Source organism: Moschus berezovskii, chromosome 17, assembly GCF_049115385.1.
Source record: "Moschus berezovskii isolate FMDL1 chromosome 17, NW_MosBer_1.0, whole genome shotgun sequence".
Taxonomy (NCBI): Eukaryota; Metazoa; Chordata; class Mammalia; order Artiodactyla; family Moschidae; genus Moschus; species Moschus berezovskii.
Genome location: NC_142476.1, coordinates 53,740,223 through 53,752,954, shown reverse-complemented (window position 1 = coordinate 53,752,954; position 12,732 = coordinate 53,740,223). Strand labels below are relative to the sequence as shown.

The 12,732-nt window shown below is 42.2% G+C and overlaps 1 pseudogene; it reads right to left on the bottom strand.

Annotated features, from left to right (window-relative positions):
• Nucleotides 1–8,893: 8,893 nt before the first annotated feature.
• LOC129551097 (histone deacetylase 3 pseudogene) lies at nucleotides 8,894–10,181 on the bottom strand (annotated as a pseudogene).
• Between the last annotated feature and the right edge of the window lie 2,551 nt (nucleotides 10,182–12,732).

Here is a 12,732-nt window from a genome sequence, read left to right as displayed (position 1 = left end):
AGCTGCTGCTGCTGCTAAGTCACTTCAGTCGTGTCCGACTCTGTGTGACCCCATAGATGGCAGTCCACCAGGCTCCCCCGTCCCTGGGATTCTCCAGGCAAGAACACTGGAGTGGGTTGCCATTTCCTTCTCCAATGTGTGAAAGTGAAAAGTGAAAGTGAAGTCGCTCAGTCGTGTCTGACTCGTAGCGACCCCGTGGACCGCAACCTACCAGGCTCCTCCGTCCATGGAGCTGCTTATATATTTTGGAGATTAATTCTTTGTCAGTTGTTTCATTTGAATCTTGAGGAAGAAGAATGGAACTGGGGGAAATCAACCTGCCGGACTTCAGGCTCTACTACAAAGCCACAGTATCAAGACAGTATGGTACTGGCATAAAGACAGAAATATAGATCAATGGAACAAAATAGAAAGCCCAGAGATAAATCCACACACCTATGGACACCTTATCTTTGACAAAGGAGGCAAGAATATAAAATGGAGAAAAGACAGTCTCTTTAACAAGTGGTGCTGGGAAAACTGGTCAGCCACTTGTAAAAGAATGAAACTAGGACACTTCCTAACACCATACACAAAAATAAACTCAAAATGGATTAAAGATCTAAATGTAAGACCAGAAACTATAAAACTCCTAGAGGAGAGCATTGGCAAAACACTCTCCGACATAAATCACAGCAGGATCCTCCAAGACCCACCTCCCAGAATATTGGAAATAAAAGCAAAAATAAACAAATGGGGCCTAATTAAAATTAAAAGCTTCTGCACAGCAAAGGAAACTCTAAGCAAGGTGAAAAGACAGCCTTCAGAATGGGAGAAAATAATAGCAAATGAAGCAACTGATAAAGGATTAATCTCCAAAATATACAAGCAACTCCTGCAGCTCAATTCCAGAAAAATAAATGACCCAATCAAAAAATGGGCCAAAGAACTAAACAGACATTTCTCCAAAGAAGACATACAGAAAACATACAGATGGCTAACAAACACATGAAAAAATGCTCAACAGCCCTCATAATCAGAGAAATGCAAATCAAAACCACAATGAGATACCATTTCACACCAGTCAGAATGGCTGCTATCCAAAAATCTACATGCAATAAATGCTGGAGAGGGTGTGGAGAGAAAGGAATCCTCTTACACTGTTGGTGGGAATGCAAACTAGTACAGCCACTATGGAGAACAGTGTGGAGATTCCTTAAAAAACTGGAAATAGAACTGCCATATGATCCAGCAATCGCACTCCTGGGCATACACACCAAGGAAACCAGAACTGAAAGAGACACATGTACTTCAATGTTCATTGCAGCACTGTTTATAATAGTGAGGACATGGAAGCAACCTAGATGTCCATCTGTAGACGAATGGATAAGAAAGCTTTGGTACATATACACAATGGAGTATTACTCAGCCATTAAAAAGAATACATTTGAATCAGTTCTAATGAGGTGGATGAAACTAGAGCTCATTATACAGAGTGAAGTAAGCCAGAAAGAAAAACACCAATACAGTATACTAATGTATATAGATGGAATTTAGAAAGATGGTAATGATAACCCTGTATCAGTTCAGTTCAGTTCAGTCGCTCAATCGTGTCCGACTCTCTGCGACCCCATGAATCACAGCACGCCAGGCCTCCCTGTCCATCACCAACTCCCGGAGTTCACTCAAACTCATGTCCACAGAGTCGGTGATGCCATCCAGCCAGCAAAAGAGACACAGGTGTATAGAACAGTCTTTGGGACTCTGGGGGAGAGGGTGAGGGTGGGATGATTTGGGAGAATGGCATTGAAACATGTATATTATCATATGTGAAACGAATCACCAGTCCAGGTTCAACACATGATACAGGATGCTCGGGGCTGGTGCACGGGGATGACCCAGAGGGAGGATAAGGGGAGGAGGGAGGTGGGAGTGGGGTTCAGGAAGGGGAACACATGTACACCTGGGGCGGATTCATGTCAATGTATGGCAAAACCAACCAATATAATACTGTAAAGTAATTCGCCTCCAATAAAAAAAAATTTAAAAAAAAGAAAGAAAATCTAGGACAAAATAAAAAAAATAAATAAATTTTTAAAAAATTTAAAGCTTTAGCACAGCAAAGGAAACTATAAGCAAGGTGATAAGACAACCTTCAGAATGGGAGAAAACAATAGCAAATGAAACAACTGACAAAGAATTAATCCCCATTCTCTTTTCTGAGATACTTTGTTCTATGAAAAAGTTTCTCCCCGGGCTCTACTTGCAGCCTCTTTTTTTTTTAAACTGGCCCCTTCCTATTAGCATTTAAATAAGCTCAAGTCCCCCACATATTTGACTAAACAATTATACTTTTGTCAAACTCTACCCCCTGTCTGCTGCCTTATCTATGTCCTTCTTTCACTGCTAAAGTTTTTGAAAGATTCTCTCTCACTCACTGTTTTCTATACTTCACTTCTCATTCAATCCTGAATGAGAGGACTTTCAAATCATTCAATCTGACTTCTGCCCCTAAAAACTCCTCTGAAACTAATCTTGTCAGAGTCACTGTGTAGATTAGAAGTCTCTGGCTGCAAGCAACAGAAAATCCAAAGCAGACTGAGTTAAATTGCAAGGGAGTTTGAGACTCATGTAATAGGGAAGCCAGGAGTAGAACAATGGTCAGTGGCTCCAGGTCTGAACTTCCACATGAATCAGCTGGGTGCAAAATGGCTGCAGTAGATCTGGGCTTCACATCATATCACACAGCGATACTCAGGAAAAGTCATCTCTTCTAGTGGTTCTCCTTTGGGAGTATAGAACCATTTCCTAGAAACTCCCAGGAAACGCTTTTTCAAATTACTCCTTAATGTGAATTGTACGTGTTATGCTCACTCCTAAAATAAGGCTTAAGACCAAGGGAATGCTATGTGATTGCCATACTTCAAAGAGTTGAAATTCTACTTAAATCAGTGCTTCTCAGTAATTATTTTGTCCCCAGACAGACAAGTGGCAATATCTGGAGTCAGTTTTGATCGTTATGACTGTGACTGTGGTACTGATGGCGTTCGGTGGGTAGAAGTCAGAGATGCCGTTAAACACCTCAGGGTACATAGGACAGCCCCCAACAACAAAAGATGATCTGGCCCAAATGTCAGGAGTATCATTACCCTTCTTTGTTATCCCCACATATCATCAATCACAGTCTGTCAGTGCCAGAATCCAAACATCTATAGTTCTGTAGTTTGTCCATCTCTCTGCTTGCTCAGGGCCACTTTCCTCATTCAGGTCACTACACTTTTCATGTTTTGACTAATTTTTATATTGCTTTACTAGATCATTTCTCCAACTGGGATGTCAAATTTTGCTGCCATCCAATCCACTTAACCCTGTGCAGCCTGTATCAGTTAGGGTTTGGCCACATATGAAAGGGGAAGTCTACAACAGGGCAACTTAGTTTGTTTTGTTTTGTTTAATGGACACAGTGAGCAGTTGGGCCATTTATGTCTCCACATGCTGTCATTAGCATTTCATCCCAGAATATGCTGTAGTTGTCTGAGGTCCACAAGGAGTGCCAAAATGCTGAGGATGGCAAAAGGGAAAAATGGAACAATACTTCTGATTCTCGATGACATTCCTGAGTGATAAATGAGTCAACTCCAGAACAATCCTACTTCAAGACTTATTATGTGCAAAACTGAGCATTGCTTAGTACTTAAGCCACTTAAAATTTCATTTTCTTCTTGCAACCAAAAGCTTTCTAAATGGAACACCAACCCTGAAATGCATTGTTTTGTTGTTGCTATTGTTGTTGTGTGCTCAGCTATGTTTGACCCTTTGTGACTCCACAGACCGTAGTCCACTAGGCTCCTCTGTCCATGGAATTTTCCAGGCAAGAATACTGAAGTGGGTTGCCATTTCCTTCTCCAGGGGATCTGCCTGACTCTGGGATAGAACCCGTGTCTCCTGCATTGGCAGGCGATTTCTTTACCCCTGCACTATCTGGGGGAACTCAATAAGATGAATTGAACTGACTCATCTGTAATGATAATAACATTGCTAGATGGTTCTTAAATCTCAGTTTAAAAACAATAATGATGTTCTCACATTAAGTGCTGAATAAATATTATTGCTGTAGGAATATGTCAGATCATCCCTAAATTGTACCCAGTTCCTAAACCCGGTTCCTGGAACACCTGTGTCAGGCTGCTGTTACATTGAGTATGACCTTACAGGATACTTCATCCTGAGATTCTAGTTTTCTGTTCTCCAGTCTTTCCCACAAATAACATTTTCCTATATATACCTTGGCTTTAAAAGTATTTAAAAACTTGGAGGATAAGTCTCTGGGTCACTATCTTTCTAAAAAGCATGCATTGCTTCAAAATAAAAACCTGCTGTAAAAATGGTCCATTTTCCACACCCCATTTCCCATCAAAACTCTAATTAATGTTTTTAGCTTGCTTCACATCTTCCTCTGGAGAATAAGAAACACACTGCATTTGAAAATAGCATTGGCTTGTGCAGGAGAAATTCATCAGTCATGTTTTCAGGTGTAAATCCTAAATCATATACTTAAAATATGCCCTCTCCTCTTGGGAAGTATACATATCTTGACATGGGAACATGAACTAGCCTGAAGGTTGTACTTGGCTAAGAAATGATTTGTATGCTTTCTTGTTGTTGTTCATCTCCTATTACAGTAGAAAGAAATTATCTGAGTAGATGAGATTATTTTAGGTCTGGGTTCTAAATATATCCTGGATATTATGCAGTCTAACATCATTTTACATGAACCTGAGTCCTAATAGCAGTCAATGCAGGAAGCCCTGAGAATGAAATCTTTATAGTTTCTGGGGTCACTCTGTAGTTCTGGGGGAGGAGGAGAAGAAGAGAGACAGTCAATGAGTTGGACTATCTAATTCAGTCTAAACAGGAGCTACAGTGGTAGTTAAAGGTCAACAGTGTGAGAAAGAGGAAGACAGATGGAGGCAATTCTTTCTGTGGAGTTTAAGAAAAAGAGGGTTCCATGCACAGAAGTGTGTGCTTAGGTTCAAATCCAGGCTCCTCCATTTGGTAACTGTATTAGTGTCCATTTAAGTTCAGATATAGTCTAGGCTTCTGTAACAAAAGAATATTATAATAAGAGTTCTGAAAAAAAATTACGAGCCAACTTGAAGGAACTCCCAATGACTAAACTGGGAGAATTTGAACAGAAAGGAGGGAAGGACAAAGGGAGGAAGGGAGAGAAAAAGAGGAAGAAAGAGGGGAAAAGGAGAAAAAACAGGTAAGGAAGAAGAAAGGAAGGAAAGCAGGAAAGAAGATAGCTATAGAAACTCACCACAATAACAGTTGTTGCAGGCAAGAATCATAATGGATATTAAAATCAGTAAACAAAAGTATTATGAGACACAGGAGATTTGCAGTTTCTCAAAGTATCTCTTCACAAGATACCTATTAATTTCAAGAATGAAAAACTTGTATAGAACATTGGAAGTCACCACCTTAACCATGGCGTCAAGGTAGCATCAGCAGTGATGAGACAGATTAGGAAAAGGTGTCTTCTGACAGGATGCACTGAGAAGGGAGAAAAATCCTTTCAGTGGTATCCTTGCCAAAAATGAATACACTGAATTAATCATAGGAAAGATTCTGATAAATAAAATTGAGGGACTCATTGAAAGCTTAAAGGTCATAAAATACAAAGAAAGACGGAGGAAGAGTCTTAGGTTTAATAAGTCTGAGGAGACATGACAGCTAAACGGATCCTGGAGGATCCAAACAGAGGGCATTGGTGGGACCACTAATAACATTTGAATGAGGTATCTGCAGATCAGTTAATAGTACTGTATAAGGGTTTTCTGTGTATGTCAGGAGTTGATAATTATACTACAACTACATTAGATGTAATATACGGTAAAATATATGGTAAAGGGTAGATCTTTAAAAATTATAAGTCATTATACTGTACACTCATAATTTTACACATTAAGAAAATTGGAGATATCAAGGGAACACTTCATGCAAGGATGGGACCAATAAAGGACAGAAAAAGTAAGGACCTAACAGAAACAGAAGAGAATAAGAAGAGATGGCTACAATATACAGAAGAACTACACAAAAAAGTTTAAATGACCTGGATAACCATGATAGTATGGTCACTCACCTAGAGCCTGATATCCTAGAGTGTGAAGTCAAGTGGGCCTTAGGGACTGTCACTATGAGCAAAGCTAGAGGAGGTGATAGAATTCTAGCTAAGCTATTTCAAATCCTAAAAGATGATGCTGTGAAAGTGCACTCAATATGTCAACAAATTTGGAAAACTCAGCAGTGGTCATAGGATGAGCAAAGGTCAGTTTTCATTCCAATCTCAAAAAAGGGCAATGCCAAAGAATGTTTAAAATACCATGCAGTTGTGCTCATTTCACATGCTAGTGAGGTTATGCTCAAAATCTTTCAAGCTAGGCTTCCCTGATAGATCAGTTGGTAAAGAACCTGCCTACGATGCAGGAGACTGTGGTTCGATTCCTGAGTCAGGAAAACCTGCTGGAGAAGGGATAGGCTACACTCCAGTATTCTCAGGCTTCCCTTGTGGCTCAGCTGGTAAAGAATCCACCTACAATTCGGGAGACCTGGGTTCAATCCCTGGGTTGGGAAGATCCTCTGGAGAAGGGAAAGGCTATCTACTCCAGTATTCTGGCCTGGAGAATTCCATGGACTGTATAAATCCATGGAATCACAGAGTCAGATGCAACTGAGTGACTTTCGCTTTCAGCAGTACATGAACCAAGAATTTCCAGATATACAAGCTGCGTTTAGAAAAGGCAGAGGAACCAGAGACCAAATTGCCAACATTTGTTGGATCATAGAGAAAGCAAGAGAATTTCAGAAAAACATCTACTTCAGCTTCATTGACCACACTAAAGCCTTTGACTGTGTGGAGCACAACAAACCAGAAAATTCTTAAAGAGATAGAAATATCAGACCACCTCCTGAGAAAATGTGTGCAGGCCAAGAAGCAACAGTTAGAATCAGGCATGGAACAACTGACTGGTTCAAAATTAGAAAAGGAATATGACAAGGCTTATATTGTCCCCCTGCATATTTAAATTCTATGTAGAGTGCATCATGCAAAATGCTGGGCTGGATGAATCACAAGCTGGAATCAAGATTTCTGGGAGAAATATCAGCAACCCCAGATATGCAGATGATACCACCCTAATGGCAGAAAGTGAATAGGAATTAAAGAGTCTCTTGATGAGTATAAAAGAGGAGAATGAAAAAGTTGGCCTGAAACTCAATATTCAAAAAACTAAGATCATGACATCTGATTCCATAACTTCATGGTAAATAGGGGGAAAAGTGAAAACAATAACAGATTTTATATTCTTGGGCTCCAAAAACACTGTGGATGGTGACTGAAGCCATGAAATTAAAAGACACTTGCTCCTTGGAAGAAAAGCTATGATAAACCTAGATAGTATATTAAAACACAGAGACATCACTTTGCCAACAAAGGTCCATCTAGTCAAAGCTACAGTTTTTCCAGTAGTTATGTATGGATGTGAGAGTTGGACCATAAAGAATGCTAAGTGCTGAAGAATTGATGCTTTTGAACTGTGGTGTTTGAGAAGACTCTTGAGAGTCTCTTCAACAGCAAGGATATCAAACCAGTCAATCCTAAAGGAAATCAGTCCTGAATATTCATTGGAAGGACTGATGCTGAAGCTGAAGCTCCAATACTTTGGCCACCTGATGTGAATAACTGACTCACTGGAAAAGAGCCTGATGCTGGGAAAGATTGAAGGCAGGCAAAGAAGGGGACGACAGAGGATGAGATGGTTGGATGGCTTGATAGACATGAGTTTGAGCAAGTCCTGGGAGCTGGTAATGGACAGGGGAACCTGATGTGCTGCAGGCCATGGGGTCGCAGAGTAGGACACAACTGAGTGACTGAACTGACTGATTGACACTTTAATTAAAAAAAAAAAAAACTATAGTGTTGGGCAAATTGCAGGAACTTAATAAATATTTGTTGGATAGGTTTTACTAAGCTAGTAACACTGGACTAGGAATTGCCAAGAAATATGGAGCTCCTTCAGAAAACTGACCAGAGTCCCTCTTTTGGGAAGGCATTGGGGCTTCTGGGTAGAAAACAGTGGGAATTATTATAGGTAGATGCCACTGTTAAAAGTTTGATCCTACAAGAGCAGCCATCTTGAGGCTGTTGACACCAGAGCCAGAACTGCCCTGATGGAAGGTTTTTTTGGCAGAAATTGCCTTAATAAAGGCAAGAACTTTTTTAAAAAATGACCAAAGCACTTTGTACTATTTGGCAAATTTTTTGTTTGTTTTACAAAAAATACTGACTTGGTTTATTGGATAAAAAGAGTGGTAAAATGGACATAAAACCAAAAGTTAGAACAAGACATTTTCACATCGTCCCCCATCTCAAAACCGTACTTCCCATCATCTGGGTTAGGATGTTAAGGAGCCAGAGCCCCCTAAAATTCTTTACTCTTCACCTGCACTGAAGCAAGGCCTACAGTAGGAGAACCCAGGAGAGGAGGAGGTCAAAGGCAAACTTACTCCTGTCTGCCCCTTCACTCCTAAAGTCTCTGGGTTGGAGGGAAGTAGGGAAGGAATAAGTGAGCCAAAAGGGCTAGGACTGGATTCTAGGGCCCAAGTCCAGGCTGTCCTAGTGATGGCTATCCTTGTCCCCATTCAATCCTTAATAGGTACCATTCTCAGGCCTTGAGAGAGAGAAGAAAGGGGATAGTTGGTTCAAGAACCAGATGTGGTCTCCAAACCCTCCCCCAGGGTTGCTAAAAGCTCTGAAGGTAACCTGACCAGGGGTGGGAGAAACACACTTTTCCCTCCCACCCAACCAAGAGGTAAAAAGGAATTCCTGGGGACATCTCAAGCCCAGCTCCTCTTAAATCTCCACGTCACTTTCTTTGTCATTGTCATGATCTCCATCATAGAATTCGCTGGGTGCCTCTGGCCTGCTGTAGTTTTCCTCGGGACCCCTCTCCTCCATGTCAGCCTCATCAGTCCTGTCTTAGGTTAGGAGGTCTGCCGGCACATCGTGAATCTGGATGTTAGGCGCATGGTCCAGTATCTTCAGGTTTTCAAAGATTGTCTGGCGGATCTGGTCCAGATATACTGGCATGAATTCTGATTCTCGATGTGGGTGCTGACATCCGGATGGAGTGAAGTCTGGGGCAAAGTACTCGAGGTATTCAGTATAGGGAAGCTCTTCACTAATGGCCTCTTCTGCCAGCAGCAATGTCTCAAATGTCCAGCAGCGGGCAACATTCCGGACAGTGTAGCCACCACCACCTAGCACCAGTAGAGGGATATTGAAGCTCTTGACATATTCGATGCATTCCCCATTCCCTCAAATGCTGAGGCTAAAGCAGCCCAATCGATCACAGCCCAGAGAGTCAGCTCCACACTGGAGCACAATGCACGTGGGCTGGTAGAAGTCCACCACCTGGTTGATAACTGGCTGGAAAAGGTGCTTGTAACTCTGGTCATCAATGCTGTCCCACAGGGGTACTTTGAGGCAGTAGTAGCGGCCACTCTCTGCTCCAACTTCATACATGTCACCTGTGCCAGGGAAGAAGTAGTTTCCATATTTGTGGAAAGATACTGTCATGACTCAGTCAGTGAGGTAGAAGGCTTCCTGAACCCCATCGCCATGGTGGATGTCAATATCAATGTAGAGCACCCGAGGGTGGTACTTGAGCAGCTCCAGGAAGCCAGTCACAATGTCATTGACATAGCAGAAGCCAGAAGCCTCAAACTTCTTGGCGTGGTGCAGACCACCAGCTGAGTTAATGGCAATATCACACATCTTGTTGTTCAGCTGGGTAGCTCCTTGCAGAGATGTGCCTGTGGAACGGGAGCAGAACTCAAAACAGCCCAGGAAACATGGGGCAGTCATCACCCACGTTGAAGGCATTAAGGCTCTTGGTAAAGCCTTGCACATTGGTGGGGCTGACTCTCTGCAGGAAGTCAATGTAGTCCTCAGAGTGGAAGCAGCACATGTCATGCTGGGAGGCCTGGTATGGCTTGAAGACGATCATCTTCTTATAGAGGCCGTAGTGCAGGACCAGACTATGAGTCAACGCCAAACGATGGGGCTTCATAGGGTGACCAGCCCTGTAGTGGAAGTTGCCCACGTCGGGGTCATAGAAATAGGCCACAGTCTTGGCCATGGTACCAGCGGGACCAGGTCCCGCGCCTCCGCCACCAGCCTGGCCGCCTGCCCCACCCCCCTATTTGGCAAATTTTTAATGAGTCTAAAATTATTTTAAAATTAAAAGTTAAAAAATAATACTAATTAACAAGGAACATAAATAAACCCAAGCAGGAATCTCAGATATAGAGAAATGGGCAATGAGAGCCCAGTTTCAGATGTTAAAAAAAGAGCTGGAACCCTACCAATCATCTAAACTTCAAACAATACTTCACTAAGCAGCACTGCATCTAAATGAAGGAATAGAAACTTTTAGCAAGTCACCCTAATATGGAATCACTTTTTCTACAGCTTCTTTTTCTTTATGTAGTTTTATGTGCTTCAGATCTCAGCCATTTATTTTTGGAATGTGCAATCTTGCCTATAATTCTTGGATAGTTAGCATTCTTGCTGTTCCCTGTCCTTATTGACTACCATTTGAGTTCCTTGCCTTGTTACTTGATGCCTACAATTAGAGCTTCAGTCCTTTGACTTACAGCAAATTATTCTCATTAAAAGAAAAAAAAAAGAACATCTCCTTGTATAAGTTCAGTTCAGTTCAGTTCAGTCGCTCAGTCGTGTCCGACTCTCCGTGACCCCATGAATCACAGCACGCCAGGCCTCCCTGTCTATCACCAACTTATTGAACCTTAATGGCAATCACTCTGAAAAGGAATTTTTGAGTAATAATAATCATCATTTTTTACAGAGGGTGATAGAAATAGCACAAGGACATTGTGTCTCTGAAGCAGAAGATGAGGCAATAAAGAGGAGGAGAATGAAGAATTCAGGACTAGGGGACACGATGATGGAGCAGAAGGACTTGCGCTCATCTGTTCTCAGGAAAACACCAAAATCACAACTAATGGCTGAATAATCATCAATAAAAAATATTGGAACCTACCAAAAAAGATAGATATTCTACATTAAAACACAATGAAGAAGCCATGAGACAGTAGGAGGGGCACATTTATGATACAATCAATCCCATACATAACAGGTGGGCAACCCCCAAAGTGGAAAATAATTATGTTGCAGAGGTTTCTCATAGGAATGAGAGTTCTGAGTCCCATATCAGGACCCCCCAGTCTGGGTGTCTGGCATTAGGAGGAGAAGCTCTCAGAGCATTTGGTTTTGAAAGCCAGTGGGGCTTGATTGCAGGAACCCCACAAGACTTGGGGAAACAGAAATGTCACTCTTACAGGGCACACACAAGGTCTCAGGTGCACTGCTGCTGCTGCTGCTGCTGCGTCACTTCAGTCGTGTCCAACTCTGTGTGACCCCATAGAGGGCAGCCCACCAGGCTCCCCTGTCCCTGGGATTCTCCTGGCAAGAACACTGGAGTGGGTTGCCATTTCCTTCTCCAAAGCATGAAAGTGAAAGGTGAAAGTGAAGTCGCTCAGTCGTGTCCCACTCTTAGCAGCCCCATGGACTGCAGCCTACCAGGTTCTTCCATCCATGGGATTTTCCTGGCAAGAGTACTAGGATCCATGAAAAAAGAAGTGAGTTTGTAACAGCCTGGGCCAGATTTATCTACTGGTCTTGAAGGATCTCCTGGGAGAGTGGGGGCATCTGTGGCTCACTATGGGGACAAGGATACTAGTAGTAGAAGTACCAGAGAGTATTCATTAATGTAAGTTCTCCTGGAGGCTGCCATTTTGACACCAAGACCTGGCCCCACCCAACAGACTGTAGGCTCCAGTGCTAGAACACCTCAGGCCAAACAACCAACAAGGCAGGCACACAGCTCCACCTATCGGGATACAGGTTGCCTAAAGTCTTCCTGAGCCCACAGCTGCCTCTAAACACACCCTGTGACATATCCCTGAACACAAGGGGTACAAGACCCAGCTCACCCACAAGTGCACAGGTACCAGGTTCTCCCACCAGGAATCCTGCAACAAGTGTCTTAGACCAGCCTCATCCACCAGGGGGCAGACACCAGAAGCAAGAGAAGCTACAATCCTGTAGCCTATGGAACAAAGACAAAAAACACATAAAGTTAAGCAAAACAAGCTAGCAGAGGAATATGTTTCAGACAAGGATGGACTGTGAAGAAAGATGATTGCCGAAGAATTGATACTTTTGAACTGTGGTGATGGAGAAGACTCTCGAGAGTCCCTTGTACTGCAAGGAGATCCAACCAGTCCATTTTAAAGGAGATCAATCCTGGGTGTTCATTGGAGGGACTGATGCTAAAGCTGAAACTGCAATACTTTGGCCACCTCATGCGACGAGTTTCAGACAAAGGAAACAGTAAAATCCCAGAAGAACAATTAAGTGAAATGTAGACAGGCAAGCTACTCAAAAACAAAATTCAGAGTAATGATAGAAATATGATTCAAGATCTTATAGAAAAATAGACGTACAGACAGAGAAGATACAAGAAAGATATGAAAACATTCTTAGAATTCTTCTGCTAAGATACAAAGAACAAATAGAGTTGAACAATACAACAACCAAAATATAAAATACACTAGAAGGAATCAGTAGCAGAATAACTGAGGCGAAGAATGGATAAGTGAGCTGGA